General features: G+C 36.0%; 1 protein-coding gene across 4 annotated transcripts in view; it reads right to left on the bottom strand.

The window, feature by feature from the left end:
* Positions 1–27,756, bottom strand: part of LOC144443324 (repulsive guidance molecule A-like) — a 105,918-nt gene that overhangs the window by 28,481 nt on the left and 49,681 nt on the right. Inside the window, exons 1-3 of one of the 4 annotated variants that reach the window (XM_078132777.1) lie at positions 27,120–27,150; positions 26,400–26,501; positions 25,773–25,983 (exon numbers count right to left, since the gene is read on the bottom strand). The gene's annotated coding sequence lies outside the window, so the exon portion shown is untranslated. Of the gene's footprint in view, positions 1–948; positions 991–1,145; positions 1,320–25,772; positions 25,984–26,399; positions 26,502–27,119; positions 27,151–27,756 lie in introns of those variants that run through there. The other 3 variants (XM_078132776.1, XM_078132780.1, XM_078132781.1) reach the window with 3 other exon arrangements.

The following is a 27,756-nucleotide window of genomic DNA, read 5'->3' as shown; positions in this document are numbered from 1 at the left end:
CTTTCATCTCGACACACATTTAACTACCCCCCCCCCCATCCACACATTTATATATCTATCCACCTTCCCTTTCTCCCAGCAAATACATACATAGAATACCCTATAAGTCAACTGTGTAAAGTACTATATATCTAGGAAGCGAGGGTGATGAAAATGAAAAGTGGTAGCATCTAGGAAGCGAGGGTGATGAAAATGAAAAGTGGTAGCTAGCAAGTCATGCTGGTTGAAATCCGGTGATTCACTCTGTCACTGCTGATCTGTGTTGAAATGATAAATACCCCTGTCATGGGAAAACGCTGGATACTGTCTCACTGCGTGCTCAGTAGTTGGTCCAAGTTAACCAACAAGCCTTGGCAGATATTTCAATTACGTGTACTCGATCTTGTTTTCGTTTCGTCTGACTAATGAATCAGAAAAATCATCTCTCAGTAACTACAAAAAGTCAAACAGGGAGTAAATTTTCACAAAACTTTGAAAAATGATGACGCAGTACTCAAAAACACTGTAAGTGTATAGGCTTGTGGAGAGCTTCTGCTTAATGCAATCAACCAGTGGGATTTCAAACAAGTCATTATATTGAATTTGGCTGCGTATTGGTGTGAAATTAATTATTCCCAGATTTTGAGCATCTATCTCAACACCAGCACGACTTCAAACTGAGACAATACCCATGCTGTTGACAGCAAGAAAGAGTTGTGAGAACTTATCAATAAACATATTCCTCTTACTAGAGATGACCTACGAAGCAGACAGTCTCTGGCAAGTCGCCTTCAAGTCTTTAACTTTGATTACTGACCTCATAAATAAGACAGCTTTCAACACAATGGTAGTAAAACCCCAATCACTGCTGTCCTTTCCTACATCTCAGAATATGTGTTTGCTCTTTCTACTCTTGTCACTCTCACCAAAAACAATGCCAAAATAATCAAAAGAACCATCTTACGATACCTTTAAAGTGACTCGCAACAGAATCCTGTAGGAAAGTATGCCAAAAATGACAAAGAGAACCAGACAGTGACACTGATCATCAGAGGCAGTCCATGGAAAACTATCTGTCTCCGTTTATGGGGATAGGATTTCTGCGTGCAAAACGCAATGTTTCGCAGCTCGCTGTAAATCTTCTCGCTGAAAATAACACAACTCACCCGTTGTACCGGAGATTACACTTTCACATCCCCAAACATACCCCTGCTGGCTTAGAGGTCAATACAAGCAAGGGAAAGCATGACAAGCAAAAGGTCTAATGATTCCAGGATGGTGTTAGAAACTCGGCAGTTCATGCCCAACTGCTTTTCTCTGTGGTGATAATTACGAGAAGGGAAATAAACATCTCCAAGATGGAGCCCTAGCCAGCCTGAGTGATGATGTCATCATTTTTATATGGAAATTCTTGAAGGTGTTTACTTTGTCTCATCGGCTTCTCAAGACTTACATCAATTTGGGATGGAATTATCATAAACAGTACATCTCAAATTAAAAGTAAACATCTCAAGTGTACAGCCATCGGAGTAAATTTACAGTTCTTTGGACTGATTGCACTGCAAGACATCATGCATATATACATGTATCAAGTGAAAATGCTGTCATACTGATCTATATTTGGGAGCTGCAGTTAGAAAATATGGATTAAAGAATCCATAAGTCAGGATCCATTAATGAGAACATGTTCACATGGGCAGTGCTTTAAAGTAGGAGTTCATGACAGTTATAAATTCTAGCCTTACTGGGCGCAATCTGGTTTTCATTATAATCTTATCAAATGTAATGCTATCTGTGTACAACACGACACCAGTATTCAATTGGGCTAAGTCCAACTGGTCACCTTATTAGTAACTCACTATAATTTCTATGACTAGAAACTAGCATTTTGCGGCAAACTAGATGCGGACTTGTCAGCGGGAACTGATCGCCTCAAGCTGTGACTGCACTTAGGCATAGCTATGCAGGAATAGATGATGACCGGACTATAAGTATGCCATGTTTATTGCCGACATTTCACCACTGGCATAACTCACACGCTGAAATGTTTGCAAGCAGTGAGGCATCAAATATCAGTCTGATAGCAGGACATAGAAGCTATAATGGCAGACAGCTCAAAACATGGCAGTGTCTTATCTCTCATATTATCCTTCAATGATACTTGCTAACTTGTACATACAGGCTTACAAATTAGATCACATTTGTCATACGATGCAAAACACTCTTAGCATCTGTCAAATTCAATTCTACTTACGACAATTTTCAGACAAACTTTCTTGCAGTTTGGTAAAGTGTGAATGAAAGTTGTCCATTCGCTGGTAACATTGTCGGGTACTACATATGATCTCATACATACAAACATTCAGATTCAAGCACTGGAATTCAAGATGGACACAGCAATTCACATCTGAGAGCACTTTCTTTTCTCCTGACATACAGCTATACTGCAGTGCGTCATTTCAGTGAAACAAAACATTCTGCACTTGGTACAAATTTGCAATTACAACCCTTAATTGCTACCAATATCTTCGGTTCCCTAATTGGACAAAGAATAGACGAAATATCACATACTTACTAAAACGGCAAATTAAGTTCAGTAGAAGCCAACAAGCCTGCTTGCACATTCATACATGAGCTCAGATGTAGCCGTCTATTCAGCCCACATTTTTCTGTCTTTTCTACTTGATTTTAGCACCATTCCAAACAGTATTCTATGTACACTGTGTTCACTGCTAAGATAAACAATTGGTGCCAGCATTGTAAGCCTACAAGATCCGTCAAAGAATACTCAAACTTTTTCTACAGCTAACTCATATTCTACTGAAATCCCATCCTCTTTTCAGCAGCTTTTCTGCAGAAGCTTTTCTGTTATGCAGTCCTGATTCCTGAGTTAAAAGAACCAATCGTGGTCACTTGCTTTTAAAACTAACAACAGCAAACTGTGCTTAGTTTGAACTTTAAGGAACACACAAGTGGGGAAAGGTGAGAGGTTTATACTCAAACCCATATTACATAATCTAAGAGTAGATGAGGAAACAAACATGTTCACAAACACATAACGGACTGCTCCCCTGGTTCTGGACAACTGCCCACGTTATCATTTGTCTCACACAGTGAATGTCAAATTGCCTCTCAAATTTAACACAGTGATGAGAAATTACGAACCCAGATGACAAAAATACTGCATTATGTGTAATATTTACTGAAACTTTAGCAATCAAAAGACAGCATTAGACTGAATTGACACTGGGTAAGTAACACTGGCTGTTAAAATTTCCATTAGGCAAATGTGTAGGAAAACACACCATCTTATATTGACAGAACTAAATAAGCTCTTCAGTGACACATTCTTTAGCGGCCTCTGTCTACTCTTCATTTCAAATATTCAATATTTTCATATGGCGGCAATTTTTTGAAGTAGACTTTTACATATTAGGGTCTTGACCTGTGCATTGAGTGGAACAGTTGATCATATTTTGTACAGTTGTGTTTTATCATGTAAATTAATCGGCTGCAAAATGAATTCCGCGACAAAATATGCCATCAAAACAAACTTTCCTACTTCACCGAACAAGGTTTCAGCAATAAATGATTCTAAAAATGCACGGAAAAATTCAAATACGACAATTTATTGGACACATGGACTTGGTTTCATTCATTAGATATATGGTTTAATTTGATATATCAGAAACAAATTCTAGCAATGAATATTAGTGAGCACTGTCAAAATAAAGTATTTTTCAAATTTATCAACTTCGAATACTTTTGATTAGGCTTAACATTCAGAGACATATGCTGAACTCTGTATCCATGACAACAAATTAATGACAAAAACTTTTCAAACAGAAATACAAATTAATCAAATGACTCACAGGAAAACAATTCATAACTTTAATGTGTTTTCTTGGTTATTTTTAGATACATTTGAATAGCTTTTAAAGTTTAAATGCATATTTGAGGGTGACATGGTGTACATGTACATATAGTTTTCCTATTTCACTTTCCCTTCGAGCAGACAATTTGATAGGTATTTGTCAGAATAGGTCTATAAATGTATGCGACAGGGAACAATGCTATCAGAGAACATTTGTGTTAAAGTTGGTGATTATTAGGTAAAATCTATCTAAGTTCCCCAGGTAATTTAGCAGGGTTTCCAATTAAAATTATGATGCAAGGTATAGCAGTTTTACCAGATTCCTTCCTTTGTTACTGAGTTCACACAAACTGATACAAGGTATAGAAATCAATGCAAATTTTACCAGATTTCCCCCTTTCTTACTGAGTTCACACAAACTGATACAAGGTATAGAAATCAATGCAAATTTTACCAGATTTCCCCCTTTCTTACTGAGTTCACACAAACTGATACAAGGTATAGAAATCAATGCAAGTTTTTATCAGATTCCCCCTTTGTTACTGAGTTCACACAAACTGATACAAGGTATAGAAATCAATGCAAATTTTACCAGATTCCCTCCTTTGTTACTGAGTTCACACGAAATGATACAAGGTATAGAAATCAATGCAAATTTTATCAGATTTCTCCTTTTGTTACTGAGTTCACACAAACTGATACAAGGTATAGAAATCAATGCAAGTTTTTATCAGATTCCCCCTTTGTTACTGAGTTCACACAAACTGATACAAGGTATAGAAATCAATGCAAATTTTACCAGATTCCCTCCTTTGTTACTGAGTTCACACGAAATGATACAAGGTATAGAAATCAATGCAAATTTTATCAGATTTCTCCTTTTGTTACTGAGTTCACACAAACTGATACAAGGTATAGAAATCAATGCAAATTTTACCAGATTCCCTCCTTTGTTACTGAGTTCACACAAACTGATACAAGGTATAGAAATCAATGCAAGTTTTACCAGATTCCCTCCTTTGTTACTGAGTTCACACAAACTGATACAAGGTATAGAAATCAATGCAAGTTTTACCAGATTCCCTCCTTTGTTACTGAGTTCACACAAACTGATACAAGGTATAGAAATCAATGCAAGTTTTATCAGATTTCTCTGTTCTGTTACAAGGGTTCTCCACCAAAACTATGGTACTAGGAATGGAAATCTACAGAAGTTTTACCAGAGTTCCATCCTCTGTTACCAGGGTTCCCCACTATATATAGTGATCACATGTATGGAAACCAATGCAAGTTTTACCAGATTTCTCTGCTGGCATGATTCCTTACCAATATTGGCGGGAAAAGGCATTATGTGATTACATTCTGATGTACATGGGCCAACAATTCATGTTTCCATACACTTGCCTGTAAAAACTCTTATAATGTCATCTAATTGGTAATTATGGATTCATCATGTGACCCGATTACACAATTTTGATATGTATAATTATGTCTTTGACCAATCATGCTCTATGGCAAAATTCCACTCGAGACCAGTGTAATCATAGTAGACTTGGAAGGACAAGCGAAAAATTCCAAAAATCAAAAATGTCAGTTAGGATAGTAGAAATAGTGTTGTGGCTTTACAGTTTTCCTTCAAGTCTAACAGGTAAACTAATGTGAAAGTTACACTGAAAAACAACTACTTTGATTTATACTGTATGCCTGGTTATGATAAAATAACAATTTCAAACTTGCAATATCATCCAAGAATCACATAAAATCGACTTCATTTCTAGAACGGATAAATAGAAGGATTATAAAACGTTCAATGAGTCCTCCTGATAGTGCCAACTGGTTGCTTGAAAACATGCACAATGTTAGAATTCCCCAACCATCATTTGACCTTTGAACCGGACATGACTTATGACCTTGATCATGTATTCTCCTCTGTGCTGTGCGAGGGTAAAATCATCATTACTATCATTAGGGTACATGGTTGGAACAGGAAATGGTGAAAACATACCAGCAAAATCTGAGTGAAACAATTCATATCATTTATTATCATTAGTCCATAGTTGGAATGGGAAATTGTTCAAACCATATCGGCAAAATCTGGGCGCTTTCGTCATGAAACATTCCGCATCATTACCATCACTGGCGTGGTTGCGACTGAAAATGTTTAACACGCCAGTGAGTAGTTCTCAAGAAATGTTGAGCATATCAGTGGAAAACATACCAGTAAGATGTGAATGCACACGTGAACAATTCACATCATGTACTATCATACATAGTCAGCAGATGTTTAAACATTTAGTCAAATACGAATTTGCACCAGTAACATGTCTGAATATTTGGCAGTGTCTTCATTAATGAAGTGGTCACAGTGTTTTCCAAAGTACCTCTACGTACCAACTACATGCGATTTAACAATTGCTATCAGTTATGCTGGAGAATATACACAGACTGCTAATTGTCAGTCTTACAAACTTTCAGCTGAAAAAAAAAAGTGTGTCACGATCATAATTAAAACTGTAGTCTCAGTTTAAGGACTTGTGATAGCACTATACTCAAACTACTTGAAGGATTGTTATCACTACTTTGTATCGTTTTCACATCAAAACTTAAAATAGGAACTCTGTTAGATAACAACTACTATACTTAAGGCAGTCACTTCAAAGTTTTCACTTCAAGTAGATTTCAGAGACACTAGTTTCAAGTAATAAATTAAAAGACAGAGAGTCTGTGATGATGATGAGCAGTCTTATACCATGCATGAGCCAAGTTGAACAAAAAATATGGAATATATACTCTGGTCGTTCTATATCACGACAGCGTGCATCTATGTCATGACAATGAATGTCTACATTACTGGTTCTGCTGTGTTCGAAATATGAGTTCAAAATTGCCATTACTTTCCCAGATTTTTCTCTACCATTGGGTACATATAAAATAAAGAAAATCATTCAATTTATGAACTTTTACCTGTACATCCCCCACAGTTTGAATCTGAGTGATGAACTTGCCCAGTAATGCCATATTTATAACATATTATTTTAAATTTATGATTGATATCCTATAACAATTATAATGTTCAATCTTGTAAAATAATTAAAGTTGTATAGACAGACCAGGTCTAAAAGTATATTTCATTTTTTCATAGATTCTTCACTTTCAAACCATTTCATATTTTTTTTCATAATCAAAAATACATGCACATCGTGTAATAGCAGACTCTCGATCATAGTTTGTTTAATATTCAAGTTTGGCTGAAACCTATTCAGCAATCTCGTAATGTCTGTTCTTTTTTTTTTGGGGAAAAAAATCAACATGAAAGACTAGTAAAAATCCTATATACCGGTAGGTTATATGAAATCTTTATTCTGAATGTGAACGTGTGAGAAAAAAGGGAAAACACATATTACGGCTCCTGTTCTCCTATTCATGAATATTTATGTCTATGTAAATTAAGCACATCAGTACCTATTGTGTCTACTTTCAAAACAGGTATTAAAACCTAGGCCAATTTTTGAAGAAGAAAAAAAGTGACTTGTAACTACATGAAGTGGAAAGAAAATTATTATCAATGTATCCAATTAGACTTTGAATTTTCTTTTTATGAAAACTCAATTTTGAAATCTAGGCACATGCAGTATGGATGTCGTGAGGCAGGTAATGCCTATATCAGAAATATCATGATCAAAATGCTATTTACGAGCCGTTTCACTACATTGCTTTTTATGATCAGAAAGAAAAACCGACGTAGCACTGTATATTTTATATCACAACATTAAAACTGCAATCGATTCCAGCTACAAACCATTTTATACAGTATCCAATAATATATGGCAATAAAAATACTTGATTATTTTTTATGAAATCAAGTCAGTTTCCAATTATGTAATTCGGCAATATGAGAATTATTACATATTAAGTGCCTCGATATCGCCAAAATGAATTTTCATTTGATTTATTGCATAATGTTTCAATATGGTGTTATGTTCCCCCCTTAAAATATCACTGTTCTGATGATTGATGATTTTGTGAATACCTTTGACTCTAAGCCTTGGGGGCAGAAACTATCATTTTTACTTGAGAGTATAGATGCAAGCAAAATGTTGGATTAGATTGGTGTTAGAGTAACTACTGCACTAGACAGGGGTATTCACTGCAGACAAATTAATATTCCAGTTTGAACCCAAGTATCAATAAATGTAGTGTAGGGGTGATACCCGGACATCACTATGGTTTCACACATTTTACAAGGTTTCAACTACAAAACGAGAAGAAAACATACACTCCTTTCACTTCATGTCACATGAACTGACGTAGGTATAAAAATGAAAACAACAGTATATATGCTATGCGGCTCAATCTTTTCACTGTTTGAGTTGCTTTGATGAACATTTTTTAGAATTTTTTTTAATGTTTTGAAAATTTGAAAATATGGACTTCAAATGTATTAAATCACATTATAGGAAAAGTACATCAACAATACAATATAATTCTTTAGACGCTCAGTGTTAAAATAACCACCACTCCCTGCAAAATGTTCAATTAAAAACCTAAATTTCTAGACCAGTCAAATTCGGAATGTCAAAAAAAAAAATTTCCTGAAGAAGCCTGCTGAGGTGTGAGAATAGTAATTTACTGCTAAGAATGTCAAAATTTGATGGATTTCAAAAATCTATCTAAATTCAGATCTAAATTATTTTATCCTTGTAGATAAAATGATATAAGAGCTACATGTGTATGCAATCGGCCTATGTTATTAATAAGGCACTCTTTATCCGTGCAAAATTGGGGGAAATGTAAAATGAAATATGAAATAACCACGTGTGCTAAGACATTCAGGCACTAAAGGCCAAGACTGCTGGGGTATAAACTGAGTTACAGATCAGACATTTCAATCTGCAAATGGAACTGTTAACCCCCTCCAGTAAAATAAAATGAAACTTATTCAGGCATTAACAGACGTGGTAGATTTTTAGCACTTTCGGAAATTGAAAGAAAACTCTCTATTCATATTTGGTTGTGTAAATACATTTTACAGAGACAGACAGTGCTTTCAACTTTTAATTACAGGCAAATGATACAGAACGCTTCTCACCCAAAATATGGCATTTCTATGACAACCAAATTCTGATACAGCCAACAATTATCGGAATCAATCATGTATATAATCCATGAATGGTGCTCAAAATGAAACGAAAACCAAATATTCTGGTCAAAATATATACAACACCGTGTTTCTTTACCTTACCTGAAATGTCAACGTATTATGAAAATCCACGAGGCATTGAAATGGAACACTGAGTGATGTAACCGACATACTGTGGAAAATGAGTGCGTGTTGATACATTGTGAAAAATTACGTGGCATGCACAACCATATGGACTAGAAGTGGGCAATTTATCAGTTTTTTAGACATGTAATTTAACATCATTCATTATTTTGTCATTTCCATGCATAGTTTATCAGTGTTGGCCATCAGAATAAGGTTTAGTCTGCAATAGGGGAATACTTAATTTCTAAGTTCCTGTGTGATAACGTTCACCCCTGTTATCATATTAGGCTTGTACACAGATAAAGTGTTTTTGTGAAGGTTTTAGAACCCTAGTACCAACCACCAAGGGTAAACATAATGGAGAAAGCTATTTTGATGATAATTTTGGATGAGAACTCAAAGAACAATGTATGTGGAACTTGGTACATTTACTGGGCTATGTTTCAATCTCTGGTAATCACATTACTGATTAATAAGGTATTACATGATATCATTCTTTTGTTCTGGACCAAGTTTTTCTACAACTCTCTGTCCAACAACTTCTTTTCAGATTTTAATTCTCATCTGAAGTGCAGCTTTTAATCCTGATCTGAAGTGGGCCTTCCAACTCACTGCAATAGACAATGCATTGAAAGCATTCCCTAGAAAGACATCTCACAATCTTTTTAGATAATTGACAAAAATACACTTTTTTCCTACACAGAAACAGAACTAGCTGATAAGTCTTTCTCTCTCTGCATGTGTCTATTTCGCCCTGTGACTGTATATCTCTGTGTGTGTGTCTATCTCTCCCTGTCTCTGTATATCTCTCTCTGCATGTGTCTATCTCTCCATGTGTGTGTCTGTCTCTCCCTATGTGTGTCTATCTCTCCCTGCATCTGTTTATCACTCCATGTGTATGTGTCTATCTCTCCCTGTGTGTCTATCTCTCAGTGTCTCTGTCTGTGTTTATCTCTCCCCGGGTGTGTCCATGTTTCCCTGTAGCCCAGAGACTTGTCTATGTGACTCAACATACTGGCAAATGACATTTTCAGGGCAGATAGTGAGTCTCTGGGCTATCTCGAGATCTCCCTGTGTATGTGTGTATGTGTCTATGTCTCTCTGTTTGACAGACTGACTACCGGTATCTCAGTATCTGTAAATCTGTATCTAGAAAAGTGTATCAACATGGAAAACATTAATCAGTGTCAAACTTCATATTGTCCTTGTACATTTCATGTTTATGCCAAATATAGGTATTTTTTTTAAAAAACAGACAGTAGTAGACACTTGCATAAACCAATATCTGTACAGTAGATGTTTAACCACATACCTTAGGCTTAAGTTATGGATGGATATGGATGAAAGAACAGTTTGGCATAGTTTATGAAATTCATTAGAAACAAGTGAAAATAGTAATTAATCATGTCATCTTACTTACATGATGAAATGATCTTATCTGGCAAGTAATAAACCTGACATCTTGAATGGTGCATTATGGGAACTATGGTAATAACCCCACCCCCCACCCCCGACACAGAGTACAATGCAGTATACATACCTATGCACATAGATATACATGTTAGAATACACACACATGTACCCACCCACCAACACAAACATCCATTCAGAGAGAGAGAGAGACAGACAGAGAGAGAGAGAGAGAGAGAGAGAGAGAGAGAGAGAGAGAGAGAGAGAGAGAGAGAGAGAGAGAGAGAGAGAGAGAGAGAGAGAGAGAGAGAGAGAGAGAGAGAGAGAGAGAGAGAGAGAGAGAGAGAGAGAGAGAGAGAGAGAGAGAGAGAGAGAGAGCAAGCGCACGTGATAAGGTCATTAGGTATGCTACTTGGGTAGTTCTTAATGTTATATCTTGTCACGCTATACATGTGTGATTAAAAACAGTGAAGTATGTAATAGATAAAACAAATTAATATGATCAATCAATTAATTAACTGAAGAAATTGTGTAATTATTGAGTCAAGTCTGACCTACATGTACATTCAATTTATGCTCCATCATGTTTTCAACTATAGGGAAGAAAATACAACACGTAGCTATTCTTATAGTGTGACATTATCTTCAACATTGAAAATACTCTTCAATTTCCAGCAGGTGATTCTGCTTCCACTTTGCATCCCTATCATCAAAGTAACTGAATTGACTGCTTAACAGCAAAACTAAAACACCAAGTAGTAACTAGTATGTACTTATGCAGCCAGCACTCATTATCCCAACTTATTCAATATCATGTACTAATGACGTATTGTCTGGCTGGGTGAAATCAGGACAACTTGCCAGTATCTATGTATATATCCTGCACTTCATAGGCAGCAGGAAATGTTGATGTACAATGTTAGATAGAACATCTAGTGGAGAGTCTTATTTGCAGACACTCTGGATATCAACAAGCAGTACATATCATATCATATCATATCATATCATATCATATCATATCATATCATATCACAATAACAGCTGGGTAAGGCTAAGAGCCTATAAGCTGGTCCGACAACAAATTAAATTAAAATAGTTCATAGCAAGGGTAGGGACCAGTATGCCTTCTTTTAATGATTGCCAAATTTTGTTGTTGTGAGTCAAAATGATAAACACTGGGATTTCTTGTGAGTCACACCACATAGTAAGAGATAGTAGAACACCACATTTTGGTGAGTCACTATAAATTGTGTGCGTCAGTGGCGCGTCAAATTGGCTTAGATGGCACACTGGCAAGGATGGTACCTTGATGATAAAAGAAGTGATAGATACATTTGGTATCAGGTGTCTTCCTCATTACACTACTATTGCCACTATCAATATTACAACAAACTCATTTGTCGGAAACATCATCACCAATCATCATCAACTTAGGAGTCTATGTAAAGAAGTAATAGTTACATGTTTATCAGCTGTAAATGAGCACTAAAAATGATTTGAATCTTCGACTAGTTTCGCATCTCAGCTTGCCTTTTTCAAGAAGTTACATGTCTAGGAACTGTATGAGTTCAAGACTCCATTCTGTTGTTAATTTGATAGCACTTAAATAGAGAGGGCATAATATTTTATCTTTTTTCAGAAACAGGTAGTGTATATTCATAAATTTACATTTGTCATGACAGCTGTAAACAACACCATGGCATAACAAGTCAATATGCAAGAACCAGTGTGGCACACTCAAGGTATTATGAGTTCTGGCAATGCATTGTCTGTCACAAACCAAACACTTCTTGCAATGTCCAAGACGCCAACCTCGTTCACGAACAGAAAAATATATTCTAACTTGTGAGAATATTAGTGTTGTTTTTGCTGTATTTTCACAATCCGAGCAAACGCAAATGCAAATACCCCCCCCCCCCCACATACACCTGCGTTTTCATTTCAATGCATGTACATGGGATACTCACCCACTCATTACGCCCACAGGTATGCTGTAATGTTTTCGATATTGCGTAGCAGTGCAAACACCAATAATTTATGCATATGCACAAATGCAAATAATCACAATATGTAATACTACACTCTAAAAAGATGAACAGCTTATATTATACCACACACACACACAAGTCAGCTTGAACACGATCCAATAAAAAAAATGGGTTCAATATCCTGATCCTTCTATATCATGACAACTTGTGTTGAAGTCCTTGAAATGTTAGTCAAAACATTGCAAATCACCATTACTTTTTAAATTTTTTATAGAAATCATGCTTGTAGAGATATAACATACATCCTCATAGTTTGCTTCATTGAGATGGAAAATACTCGTGACCTATCAACTCGTAGGGACAAGCCTTCTTAGGTTACTTGCATTTTCCTTGTCTGAACGAAGAAAAATATTGGGCAATAATATCTAAATATATTCCATATTCCACCCCTTCAAAAAAAAAAAACAGCAGTTATGAATCTATTGAGCATGGACCTGATAATTCTAGGTGAATAAAAAATTTCATTTTGCAGGAATTTAAAAAAAAAATACACAAAATATTCCAAAGGCATTCAAGTACTTTGCAGCCATGTATGAACAATTGTCAATATCCCTTGTATCTCTGAAAGACTTACTTTCACACCAAGGAAAAGTTAAGTATGATAAAACGTTATCTATGTTCAGTTTTTGACCTCTTACAGTCAGAATGATATAGTAGAAGTATGATCTTTGACCTCAACCATCTTCATCCACAATTACTGCGGCAACGAAAACTAATATAAGCTCAAACTGCCATGATGAACCACTGACTGATATATAAATTTACACACATTTTTTATTTTCTATCTTTTTTCCACACTATGTCAAATCTTTTAGTTTGCAAGGTAATTTTCCATGTAATTATGAACTGGAATATTGTGTCATTCTCTTCCACATTCCAAATCATAGTATGAAAGGTCCCGTCCCTTGGTCTGCATGCGTAAGCACTCTCTACTGAGTAAGTATAGAGAGAGATATTTAAGTAGAAACAACGTCTGGATCTGTGAGGCTATCCCAATCACACCCTACCATAGAATGCTGTTTATGATAGACAGGCATATAGTAATTCTCAAAATATACCACATATCGTGCTCCTACTTTTCTTGATTAAAATATCCCGATCCATCACCTGATGAAATATGAGTTAAGTTGTAACATTAGCATTAATGACAACATCACATGCATCAAACCATATCACCATTCACTCTGCCTTTGAACACCTAACAAAGACACATTAAAAGTATCCAACTTCATACTTCGACATTTCAACCACGACCTCTTCATTCAAGGTTACTAGGCAACCAAACCATGGAAGGTGATGACGAAGTCACAAACACAAAATGCAAAAGTCATCTCATGGAAGACTTCTTGCATTATACAATGGATCACAAAAACTTGCTGCCCTCACAGGGCTGACTGACCATCCAGAAACTGCAATCTCAGACTGAGATTTTTCTAATCTGAGATTTTTCTAATCTGCACCAGCTGTAACTGGAGTATTATTTTTCGCTCGGACAACCCACGATATATTCACTGGAAATTGTTAAAATATAAATAATTAGACATTGTACATGTTACTTTGATGTTGATTTTGTCCATATGTAGAACAGTAATACCTTGAAATCATGACTGTGTTGAGGATGCTGATTTTAGGGTGTGGACCCAAAAATCAATTTGACTGGATTTATTATAGCATGATGTTACGTGTACAGCTACACAAAGATGTTTACCCACAGGTGATTCAATACTGTTCAGAGTGTATGAGTTAACCATTATATCTAACAAAACAGTTTAAAACATGTTCCAGCTGAAGCTAGCACAGCTATAATGTCAAGTCAGACTGCCAAGTCCCAGGCCCTGGGCTACAACATAGCTAGCATTGGATTTCTCAAAACACTGTTTAACATGTAAATTATGTTTATGCCAAAACTCCATCAATTCCCAATGAATGTGATGTGGGGGCCATGATAACATAATTGCCGTAATTCCTGAAATTTGGCACAGATTTCTGTGGTTACAGGAGTCTCGAGTCTTGACATAGAAATTATAATAACAGCATGATTATGATGTCTATGTCCCTGGTCTCACACAAACCATACAGAAAGTGACTTTCTTATTTTCTTACACAAACTACAGCCAAAAAATCACAAGTACTATTGACCTGGTTTCAATTGGTGTGTGTGTGTGTGTGTGTGTGTGTGTGTGTGTGTGTGTGTGTGTGTGTGTGTGTGTGTGTGTGTGTGTGTGCATGCGTACGTACGTATGAGTCATTCACAACAATGCCACAAAATTGTTGAACAGACAAATTCACATTTAATGAATTAGATTAGCAAAATATAAGTGATGAAAAACGGTGAAGTAAATTTACTAAAGTTTGTTGATAGAGAGATAATTGTAACAATTGTATACTGATATAATGATAACGTTGGTTTTTATGTAGCGCTTTCCCACGTACTTTTCAAAGCGCTTAACTATTATTACACCTGGCATGGATCTATAGTGGCACAATGGCCATTTACTTCCTCAACTCCCTGGGGAGTTACAATACAATCCACTGCAGCCTCTATTAAAGTGCATAGGATTAAAGCATTCACATTGCAACCTCTATCCTACCAGGTCCCCAATTATACAGCTGGATTGCCTGAGGCACAATCGTGGTTCAAATCTTGTCCATGGACTTTACCCATTCAGAAACAAATAGCAGCGACGGGGCTCGAACCTGCAAAGTGCAGATTCAAAGTCAGCCTCTCTAACCATTCGGCCATCATGACTTCACAAGTACTGATATCGAGAACAGTAGTAGTGTTTTAGTATTGGGTATTCCGGTAACAAGATCACACTCAGAGAAACTAAAGTATAAGTCTTAAATTGATAAGTGGTAGCTTCACACCATACAACAACAATAAACAAGCGGTAGATTTCATAACTGTGACACAAAAATATTTTTTGACCAGGTAGCTGTCATTTTTTACTTTTGTTAACTTATTGAAAAAGACTACTCCAAGCCTTTATTAGTTACAGTTCATTATTCTGATTGGCTGATTACCTCATTGATAGCTTTGTGTACACTGTCTTGATGTCTGTATGTAAGCATTCATGAACTGACTAGGCAGTTGAATGCTTGTTTGTCAAGTGTGTGGGTGTGTTTGGAATTAGCCTTGCCTGTCAGCAGCGTACATGATCAGTGTTGGCGGATAGTTCTTGCAAGAGCTATTGTCTCAGATCATGTAGACAGGCTAGTTCTGAATTGAATTTGGATCACAATATGCATGCTGCTTATTCTATGCACTTGGTTTGGTCTGGTGTGCGTGTGTGTGTGTGTGTGTGTGTGTGTGTGTGTGTGTGTGTGTGTGTGTGTGTGTGTGTGTGTGTGCATGTGCGCACGCACGCATACATGTGTGTGTGCGGGGGGGAGGGGGGTGTATGTGTGGGGAGGGGTGTGTTTGGAATTACTCTGTCTATGTAGCTGATCTACACTACAAATTACAATCAATCTTACAAGAGCTATTGTAGACACAGGATCACTGGCATAGGCTAGTTGTGAACTGAATCCTGATCACAATATGCATGCAGTTTATTCTAGTATGCACTTAGTTTGTTGCTAGGGTTTCATTACAATGTGTTCATACACACTTCAGCAAAGCACAACAACGACATAAAAAGTCAAAAATAAAACCAACATTGCAACTCCTGAGATTTCATCACGGTTATATATGATTATCCAAAAACCTTCCATTTCATCCAAGAACTTCACACTTTCCAGTTGATCCTATTTCATAACATTGAACTTTTTTTTTTTTTTTTTTTTTTTTTAAAGCTGTTTAATCAGAGAACAATAAAAAAAGGCACAGCGGATGTGCATTCCAGAAAATTCCCATAGAGCCATGGAAATAGCATCACAAAAAGGACTTTGTTTCCTTTGTTTTGTTGAGATTACAGGGTGTGGAGTGTGCAGTTCTGAGTGTGATCGGTGGAGAACTTGCCGCTCTCTACTACTGCTGTATTGCCACGACGGCTCCACATCTAGGAAAATAGTACACATGCACTTTCAGTGTCTAAAGAGAGTGTCAACTGTTACTGCTGAACAGGTAAATTTCCTCTTGGGGGAAATAAAATCAATAACTCCATTTAAGCCATCAAAATGAATTGAAGTGATCAGAACGGCAAGACAAGTAGAAGAAAAGAAAAAAAAAACCATGTACTCACACTGTATAACGAAGCGAGAGAGACAGACTGTGTACGTGTAAGGTTGCTCCACTGATCAAGGATGAAGTAGAGAAAACAGTTATGTGCAAAACTGATGTACTGCACTGATCAAGAATGGTATCTGTGTGTTGAATCGAATCCTGATCACATATATACAGGCTGCTATTTCTATGCACTTGGTATTATGTTTTCATTTCTAATTTTTTTTTTCATTTGCACTCTTACATCATGGTGTTGCTATGGAAACCTCACGAGCATGAATAGATGCCTGCATTCTTGCCTCGCACCTACACATTGTAATTTGTCGATATGTGAATATCATATTTTGATTACCCTAAAATGATTTTTTTTATAAAAAGCCTGAATGTATGACATAGTCTGTTATTTCCATGAGAGTACGTGATTTGGGTGCTATGACTATGACGTCTGATAACGGCTGTTATCTGTTTGATTACGGTTACACCATACAGAAAAGCTCACAGCACCCACCAACACAGATTTCATTACAATGATGGAGGGGTTGGTGCATCTCATTTTACAATTTTCATTACATTGTTGTCTACACAAAGCCCCTGCCAATCAATATTACTGAAGGTGTCATTATCAGAAGCACATCATTTTCTGTTTGTCGGCATCTAATATAAAAAAAAAAAAACCTCTCACTTCATTACTTGTACAAATACGCCTTGGCATTTACAAAACACTCACCTACTGTAATGTGTAAGGTTTCACTACCAGACAGACGGAAAGCTTAAAAATATTACTGTAATAATATAATACAATGATCTACTTCTTCAGCTTTTGTTAAAACTTTAGCAGAACAGGGTTAAGTAGGTGTTATACAAACACAGTCAAATATCAATAGTTTCAATCATTTTCACACATAAAGAACAATTTTATTTTGACAAAATTATTAACAAAAGCAGCTAATTTTAACAAAAAAGAAGGACAAAATACATCAAAGTTGATAAAAATGCTTGGTCTATTTTCATCGGGCAATGACTTTTTCAACAGGAAATATCATTTTTTGTGTCTGCATGTACTCATTTCATGGTAAAAGATAGAATCCTAGCAGATTTGTGATACGGTGAAGTTCTGAATGGTTGCCCTGGTTTACCAATCAGTTCTTCACTAAACCAATTTGACATGCTACAGCAATTTTTTTGTAACGGCAGTCGTACTTATTTCAATGTTTCTCATGACCTGAACGACCTATATTACTTCAATCTGGTGAAATAATTTTTTTTAAAATTAACACCCTCTATGGCAGAATTAGGAAAAAATCACGAAACCACTGATTGTAATATTGTGATTCCAAAAATACATATCTGAATGAAAATTATTGTTTTTAGATGAAATGAAATTCAAGACCTTTAATAAAGCAAAAAGGTCAGTTTTTATTTTCACTTTAACTGTCATTTTCAAGTTAATCAAAATGTTAAAGTGAGATTATGAGGCACTAATTATTATCACTAACATCTACATACACACTTACTTTTTAATAACTGTAAAAATTTTAGCTGATGGACTCATCATTTTTAGGGTGTTCCGATGAGAAATAGACAAATAGCAAAGACCGCCCTAACACATCATAAAATTTGTATTCCCTTTTAATTCCATACTGAATCAAATGTGTGTCTTCTCACAAGAAACCCAATTTTTTTTTAAATATTACTTCGACGCATGGCAAAATGTGTTGTCTGTTTAAGAGGGCACATAAAACAAATCTTGAAAATGTTGAGGGCATCAATATAAATTGAAATCAGGCTTTCAATTTTTTATTGGAGATCTACATCGTATTTCCTTGAAGTGAAAACACTGATGCGAAAATTTCACATGAAGGTAGCAGCTTTATATGGAGATTGCCTGAACCTGGGGTGGCATTACCATTGAGGACACAGGTAAAATTACGATTCATTGCAGCAGTCTGTAAACTCTATCATCTATAGAGTTTTCACCACTCCACAACTCCTTCTTAAGGTGATTTTTCTCTGTCTCACTTTAGATCTGCCTCATTACAATTTTTGCTCGCTGTAAAATGTGTCGCCAAGTAGCAAAAGAAGTTGTTATGTAAAAATATACTGAACAAGATTGGAATTACCTATGCCGGCAATTGGCAGCTGATCAACCTGAAGTGATCATTTGGAAAATTGTATATTTCAAAGGAAAAATAGTGACATAATGATGTCAAACTTAGTTTCCATGGCAACTGGCAAATAATATCTAGAATGAGTGAAAATCTTGTGTTAAGGTCATTCTGGGATGTAATTCTTTCAAACTTTTAATCTTATCACTCTATTTAGAACTGTGCTATGTAAACCTATCGGTACATGTTTTTGAGGTCATCGCTGAGCACAGCACATTCTCATGTTTGCTACACTGCTATATGTTGAAATCTATCAAATTTGCTGCAAATTTTGTCTTATGTCTCAGCTTAGCAGAGAACGCCAAATGTTTGCTACATTACAATATGTTGAGATTTACCAAATTCACTACAAAAACTTTTCACTCTGAGATGAGTAGTAACAACTACATATTTCCTATCCTGCAATATCTTGAAATCTACTGAGTTGACTGCTAAAAGCTTTTCCATTCAGAAATATGCAGAAAATGGGGAGTTTTTGCTGTCGTAATATGTTGTACTTCACTCCTGAAGCAATACAATGAGAAACTTGTGACTACTTTTGACCAATCATGAGTGAATATGACTATAATTTGACCAATCAAATGAGACCATTATGATGTAATACTATGAATATGTGATTAGATTCTTTTTCTACTGAAAGAAGACTAAGCAAGAAATCTTGCTCACTAAAAGATTAATTAATTAATTAATTGATAACACACAGTAACTGTCATACATTCTGTTTTAATTTGTTTGCATGGTAAGGTACTTCAATAGTGGAATTCTAAAATATACTATCTACAGTCTGAATATCCTAATGAAGGTATGGGGGGGGGGGGATTACTACACAAGTGATTGAGTTTTAATGTGTTCATCCTAATTAATTGAGTGATATATCTTCACTTTAAAGGAATGCCACTCCAGGAAATAGATTTATTTTCATAAACTTTGGGTTCTGGAGAGTCATTTCATGAATTCATGTCACATAAATTTCCTGCAATTTCCAAGAAACACCAAATTAAAACTCTTATTTCATCTCAATTGTTCTTACCCTGGTCCACTGTTGCCTCATGGGACTTAGCAGACATGCATATGTATTAGATGAACACTGAATATTCATGACTATCTATTTAAAGGAAATAAGCACGTAGGTGAAATAAAGTTTCAATTTGACGTTTTTTGGCAATCACACAAAATTTAAGTAAAAGTGAAATCATGAAATGACTCTCCAGAACCAAAAAAGTTCTGAAAATACATTTATTTCCTGGAGTGGCATTCCCCTTTAATCAAATAGTAATTCAGTAGTTTCCATCCTTTTCTCAAAGTATTCTAACTTAGTAAATTTCAAACCAGTCTGTTATATAAAGAAAGTCAAGTAGAGCCTTTCGACGTGATCCTGTTTCTTCTCTTTCTCTGTCAATTCATTGTGTAGTTGATGCAGCTAATGTAATACGGTAATGCTTTTAAAGCTTTCACGGATACAACAATGCTTGTCTCAAGATTAATTTAAGGTGTCAGGCATGAGTCATGTTTTCCAATCATGGTTTCACCAACACAAATTATATTGGTAGTAGAAACATCTATCAGCAGTGGGAAATGAAAGACATGTACAGGTCAAGTAGAAATGGAATGCCTTCTTTAACGTGTTGAAAAACTAATGATGTAAAAGTTTGCATATCATAACCATCACGGTGCTGGATACTTAAAGAGTAAAACTACATTAATATACAGATATAATTATATAGAAATCTGTATCCCCGTAAAATTCCAATTAATTTCATCTGAAAAATGGTTCTCTCCCCATATCCATGTCCTATTCTTTATTCACATTATGTCTCTCCACTTGTCTGTCTTTCTTCCTGCCTGCCTGCCTGCCTGTCTGTGTCTGTCCATCTGTCTGTCTGTCTGTCTGTATGTATGTCTGTCTGTCTGTCTGTCTGTCTGTATGTATGTATGTATGTATGTATGTATGTATGTATGTATGTATGTATGTATGTATGTATGTATGTATGCATGCATGCAAGTGTGTGTATGTGTGTGTGTGTGCATCCATCTGTATATCTGTCTGTCTGTCTGTCTGTCTGTCTTTAGAGTATATTTCTTTGTTTGAGTTTATGATATACAATATTTATCTGAGAGTTACAGTAATTTGATGTGGATATTAGACAGCTCAAGGTCCTTTGGTACCCATCCTGTCAATTTAGCCTCCAGAACTCTTGATAATCCCGACTCAGGTGTTTAATCTAACTGTCTAAAGTCACACATAATATCCAATGAGACGTATCTAACCTTACCATTATCTTATCCCCAAGTCCTTTGTCCTCTGTGATATGTACACACCTTCCTACTAGTAATATGACCATCTCACAGTTACATCCATAGCAGTTGTAATATACAAGTTCAAGTTTGGATCGGAAAGAACACACACTTTCAAGTTTATCATCTAAGCATGTTACATTGGTTGTTACAAATTACCTGCCCTGACCTTAGATGTCAGATAGATCAAATCATAGGTCATTAGAGAGTATGGGGGTCACTATTAAGGTCAACACACCTGGAGGGGTCTGCATCCAATGGCTTGTGAACGTTGTAACAATCTGCATGTCATAGTTCTGTGCCCTGAACTTAGACGGCAGATAGATCAAATCATAGGTCATTAGAGAGTATGGGGGTCACTATTAAGGTCAACACACCTGGAGGGGTCTGCATCCAATGGCTTGTGAACGTTGTAACAATCTACATGTCATACCTCTGTGCCCTGAACTTAGACGGCAGATAGATCAAATCATAGGTCATTAGAGAGTATGGGGGTCACTATTAAGGTCAACACACCTGGAGGGGTCTGCATCCATTGGCTTGAAACATTCTACATGGTATCAATACCTCTCATCATACTGTCCTGACCTATAGACAGCAGAAAGATCAAACCACAGGTCATCAGAGAGTCACCACTTACTTAGTTCAACGCACCTGAAGGGATCTACGTCTTTTGGTCTTTTCAGTGGAATTAAAACCGACAAAACAGTGAAATGCTTGTAGTAGTTGTGGATCTGTAGTTTTGCAATACAGTTACTCAGTTACTCAATTCAGGTGTCAATTCTGAGAAAGCAATGCACCCTAATTAACTTAGGGTTTTCTAACTATTATTTCAGATTTCAACTGTGAATATCAGGATTACCTTTACAGGAATAAGACACCGGCAAATAAAATATTAATGCTGTCAAGAAACAGAGCCTGAATTCTGGTGACAGCAACTAAAGAAAGCTCATGATATGATATCTAATGGCTGTATTTCTATATTAATCCCTATGACGATATATAACACGTAGGACTTACAATAGGAAATATACACCACAAAATGTACATGAAAACAGACGGCGATATAATGCAAAATGAGATCACAGTCACGTGTACACAACATAGCAAAACACCTTTGACATGTCTTACCCTTTGTCTCCTAACATCATATTCACCTCTGTATACAAGCTGCTGTTCCTTTTTATGCCTACCTGCGAACAATCTTTCAGTCTACGTCAGTAGATCCCTTGAAAAAAATCCTGAAATTTTCCTCGTTTCAGTCAAAGTAAGGTATTCTCTCAGACTGTGGACGATAACGCTAAACAAATCCCTGGCTGTCAGTAACCGTACATCACATAGAATACTAATTCAAATGTACTAAGCAGCTATCAAATTTTATGTACACATCAAACCCAGAAAGTACTTTTATAATGGAATTGGTTTCTTTTTAAAACCTTATGGACATCAACATTTATTGAATTCCTGTACCAGAAAGAGTACTTTTTTTATATGCAGGGAAGACGAAAAATAGCACATCTGCATTTACCTTTTCATACCTATTTATATCTGAATACTAGAAGTCTCTATCTGCAAGTACATTGTAAAGTGAATAGAAGGCCTGTTTAAAAACATTTTTATTAACTTTTTTTTTTACTAAAAGCCTACATTATCCTAATAGACAAGAACTGTTTTGTTGAACTGAGTTTATACACTGCTGCCTGATAAGGTTTTATACTTTCAAATGAAAGGAAAATCTATAGGGTATTGATATTAAGACTAGATTTGAAATTATAAGTACATGTATAAGTGATTTGACTGTAAAAAAGACTGTCATGTAGAATCATGCTAGACATTTTAGACAGAAAGTCTGATTAAATGATCAGGGAAATAAAAGTTTGATTTTTTGTGAAATTCAAGAAAATGGGACTGAAGGAAAATAAATGAGCATTGAAACTATATATACCTATATGTGTGTGTGTGTGTGTGTGTGTGTGTGTGTGTGTGTGTGTGTGTGTGTGTGTGTATTAAATTTTATTTTTTTAAATTTCTTTCTTTCTTTTGGGCAGGGAGTTTAACATAGTTTAGTGTCTCCGATCAGTACTCACTATTCCAACGTATGAATCAAATATTTGTAATTGGTGTTGTTATTAGTACATTGATAAATATAAAGAAGCTCTACTGTAAAGGAAACAGTGTAGACCATTTAGTGTTGGCAATACTTGTAAGTTGTTATGTCCAACCCCCTCACACAATACTCATGAAATGAAAATTTTACTTTGCAAAGAATTCACATGTAATGTAGAGACCCTCTCCCTACCTTCTTATACAACCATCCAATTGCTGAAAAATTGATAATGGCAAGAGTTCAGAAATAATGCAGACCCCCTCTCCCCTATTATCCACCCAATTACACTTAACAAATGAAAAATTGGTATGGCAAAAAGAATTCACAAGTAATGCAGAAATGCCCCCCCCCCCCCCCCCACCACACCCCCTTCCATTTTTCAAACATCTACCAAATCTTACCAAATCAGAATTTTTACAAATTCAGAAGTAATAAAGAGCCCTCTTCCCTCACTTCCTCTCCCTAATGTCCACTCATCCGCCCTCCCACTCTTACTTAGGATTGAACTTTAGGATGGTAACAATTCAGAAGCACTAAAGAGCCACCTCTCATTCCCTCCCCTAACACCCACTCACTCATTCACTCACTAAGTAAAAGAAAATTTAATATAGCAAGAATTCCAAAGTACAGCTTTGCTGGAGATTGTATGGTAATCTATTTCATGCTTGTACTGAAAAGTCACCACTTAAAGTACTGTATTGCCTAAGTCTAGGATTTGTGTAATGTCTCAGACTAAAACAAAGTGTTGATGAAATAAGAATATACATATTGATCATAGTTAGTGCAGTAATACTATACTGTTAACCTGCGGTATTCTAAAAAAACAATTCTACGTTAACTTTTAAAGTATTTTTGCCAATCAAATCAAGAAAACATAAATGGACGAGTAAATGCTGGCTTATAATAAACACCATTTACATTGAGAACACCTAGCTTCATGAATAATTCATTAGATGGACACAACCTTAAATTAAAACTATGGAAAATCATTAATCTTACATCTTATTCTGTATAACTTTCTCACACATTAATTGTTTTGTACCAGGACTTGCAGGTCTACATTCGCCTATGTTTCCAGAAACATGTTATTTTCATGATATTCGGGAACCAATGCAAAAACGCTGACTAGTTCCGCTCAACTATTTCCATGGTTTAAAATCAGAATACAATGGTGTATTTATCTATTCATTTTGTATATTTGTACCATATGTGTCTTCTTTGAAAGTGCAGCTTATTTTTGCTATATGTGAAATAAATTTCATTCATTCATTCACATAGTCTTATCATGTCTGACTTGACTACCACAACACAAGAATTTGACATTCATCAATATTTCCTTGTTATGTGCATATTTTTTTTATCATCATCATCATTTTTGTTGGATTAATTGTGCTCCATTTAAGCCTCTATAGGTTAACTAGTAGTGAGTGATCATGCAAAAAACTAACTCTCCACAGTCACCTTTCCTAGTTTGTACTTAACGGTACAATAACTCTGACCACATCCGCAGTTTTGTACGCTTCCTTTAACGAACACCATTGCATTCCCCTGGGTAGGGAACACTATTAGTATCCTTCAACTTTGCTGGTATAGTTGGATGGTAGGCAAACAAACATGATAATAACTGACCTTCCTACCACAGCCAACTAAGACATTGTGTCAGGGACCTGGTTACAAACATGTACAAGGTAGGGATGAAAGACATCTCTACACTTCAGTATACAAGGATTAAAATATGTCTGTACAAAGTCAGTTCATGAAAGACAGAAGGAATTGACTTATACCACAAATTACAGTCTGAGAATGTAATATTTTACTTACCGTAATATTCATATCACATAAACACATATGCAGACAACACACATATCAGATACATTCACAATATCAGCCAGCATGAACACCTTTCTTTTCATCCTTTCTTCAAAATCTATCAACTCAAACACTGACTTAAACCCGCAGTAGCTGTAACTCAATTTATTCTACTTATTTTTGTTGTTGTTGACGCATGTATGTTCACCTGATGTTCCACCTCCATCAGCAGTCCACAAATTTACTTATATATTTATTAACAAACGACTAAAATTATGAAGACTGCTATGTCTTAGTGTTTGCACACACGCACGCACGCACGCACACACACACACACACACACACACACACACACACACACACACACACACACACACACACACACACACACACATATCAAGCCATTGAACACAATACCACTGATGACAAAGAGGATAGGTACTGGTAATTAGAAGAATTGAAGTGTCTAATAGTTTGGTGGACTGTAATTTAAAAACTGGCTTAACTCATGAAAAATAGTGGAAAAATAAACAGCTACTGAGGCTTCAAGCAATCGCATCATCATCATTTCTATGAAATATCTTCACAATTTTATCATTTATGAATATGATAGCTATATTTCTCAAAGCTTCAAGATATTTGATGAGTTCTTACCTTTTATGGATGATGAGGAAACTTCACTGTTAAAGTAAGTACAGACTAAAAATTAAAAAAAAAAACTAAATGGGGAAAAAAAAGTCTTTTCTTCTCAAATACTGATTTGAAGCACCAATATGAAGTAAAGTTTCACTCAATATTACACTTCTTAGTGGTGTTTGTCTTCTCAATGATCAAGGCAACTGTAGACTGGTACGGTATATCTATGCTGCGAGGACGAATCAGGAGAAAAAAAGGAGAGAAGAGGGAAAATGAGAATGAGATAATGAATTTACCTGAAATACACCAGTCAGGGAGAGAGATTCCTAATCGGATATGGAGGTCAATGATGGGTTGTAGTATAATGAGCTGGTTTGTTGTATAAATTTGGCATTTTGTTAGCCTCCCTACAACAATTTAACAAATAACAAATCCAATTAGAAGAACACCGACAGAATATCAAAACAGTTCAGATTTCATACCAGTGCACCGTTTCAAACTCCTTCGCTCACTCATTCCCTGAATGATAGAGCTCGCCTTCCAAATCTCCTTGCCTGAAGGTATACTGTACGAACAGCATTATTCTAGTGTGTTGTTGCAGATTACTTCTGCAGCTTCACTTAATATTACGAGCGAGCAATTTACCTACTAAACTGATGCTCCTTAAGTGTCTTCTAGGGAGTGGACTGATCCAGAATGATGAGCCATTTCCTATATATGTTCATTATAACATACAATTTCCAAAAACTGCAAAATATAATATAAAGATAATGAATACTGATGAACAGATTGCACAATGTGACAGGACTGATGGTCATAAAAAAGAAGATAGAAAGCTATTACAAGCTATGGGATGAGTAACAAATTAAGAGATGGGAAGCTAAGACTAACAGTTATGACTGGTGTCATTGAGGAGACAGTCCCCTCAGGTGATACGCTCTGAAATACTACTTTTCTCACCGACAGTTCAAAGCCCTCTATTAATTCTACCCTCAAGCTGCCAATGGATTATTTCTTCATTTGGCTGATAAATTTATTCAATTTCTTTTTCAATTTCATGTAATGGTACTGACAGTGTAATATTTCACAGTTATTTATGTGTTCATCGAGAGTATCGTGTCAGCTCTGACGGAAGTGTCACCCGACTATCCTACATGTACATGGTGTCTGTTTTAGGTGTCAACTTGCTACAATCGGCGCAAGATGTTACAAAACAATTAGGATAAAGGTATGGCTGTAAATTGCGGAAATCAAACACAGCAAATATCCATCTAGTCTCTATTTTTAAAAGCATGAGTTGCCTGCAGCATGTACTGCTATCCAATTAGGCAGAGCTACGAGAACAAAAACTGCGACGACACGCACGGAATACTAATACACTGAAAAAAGTGTCATCTGCTCATCATTCCACCCATCCACTTCACACTTTCATGTTGTTGAACACAATACCCGAGCTCTGCTACATCAATGAGTGTGTGACCATCAAAACAGGTCTGTTACAGGACATGACATTTTGGTGTCAAGCAGGAGTGTCTAGTTTCCACGATAATAGATCAAGTGTCACATCCCGGCAACTTTAGGGTGTTAAGTACTGCAGAGAAAATATCTGACAACTTTAATGTAATACAAGACACAGCCCCACAACTCTATGACTCAAATATATCTCTATCAGCTTTCAAAAATATCTATGATTGATAACTTACATGGCTGGTTTAAATTTTTGCAGATACTGCATACATTTTTATTACCTAGTTCGATACATTTCAAAAGGTCAAGGGTCAAATGTCACATATCCGAACACAATAAATCCAAATGCGGATGAACGTTTTTATGAGAGGTACATCTCCAAATCATATGTTTCAAGACAGTCATATCGCTGGGACATGATAAAAAATAATGCATAGCCACTAAACAATTATGACATGTTTATTGGGATTATCAAGACAGCAATTAACGAAGAAAAAGGAGCCAATCTGGTAGAGGGAACAGCTGGCATGGCAAT

Source organism: Glandiceps talaboti, chromosome 12 (genome assembly GCF_964340395.1).
Source record: "Glandiceps talaboti chromosome 12, keGlaTala1.1, whole genome shotgun sequence".
Taxonomy (NCBI): Eukaryota; Metazoa; Hemichordata; class Enteropneusta; family Spengelidae; genus Glandiceps; species Glandiceps talaboti.
The sequence above is the reverse complement of the archived record's forward strand: the minus strand, read 5'-3'. Positions and strand labels throughout refer to the sequence as shown.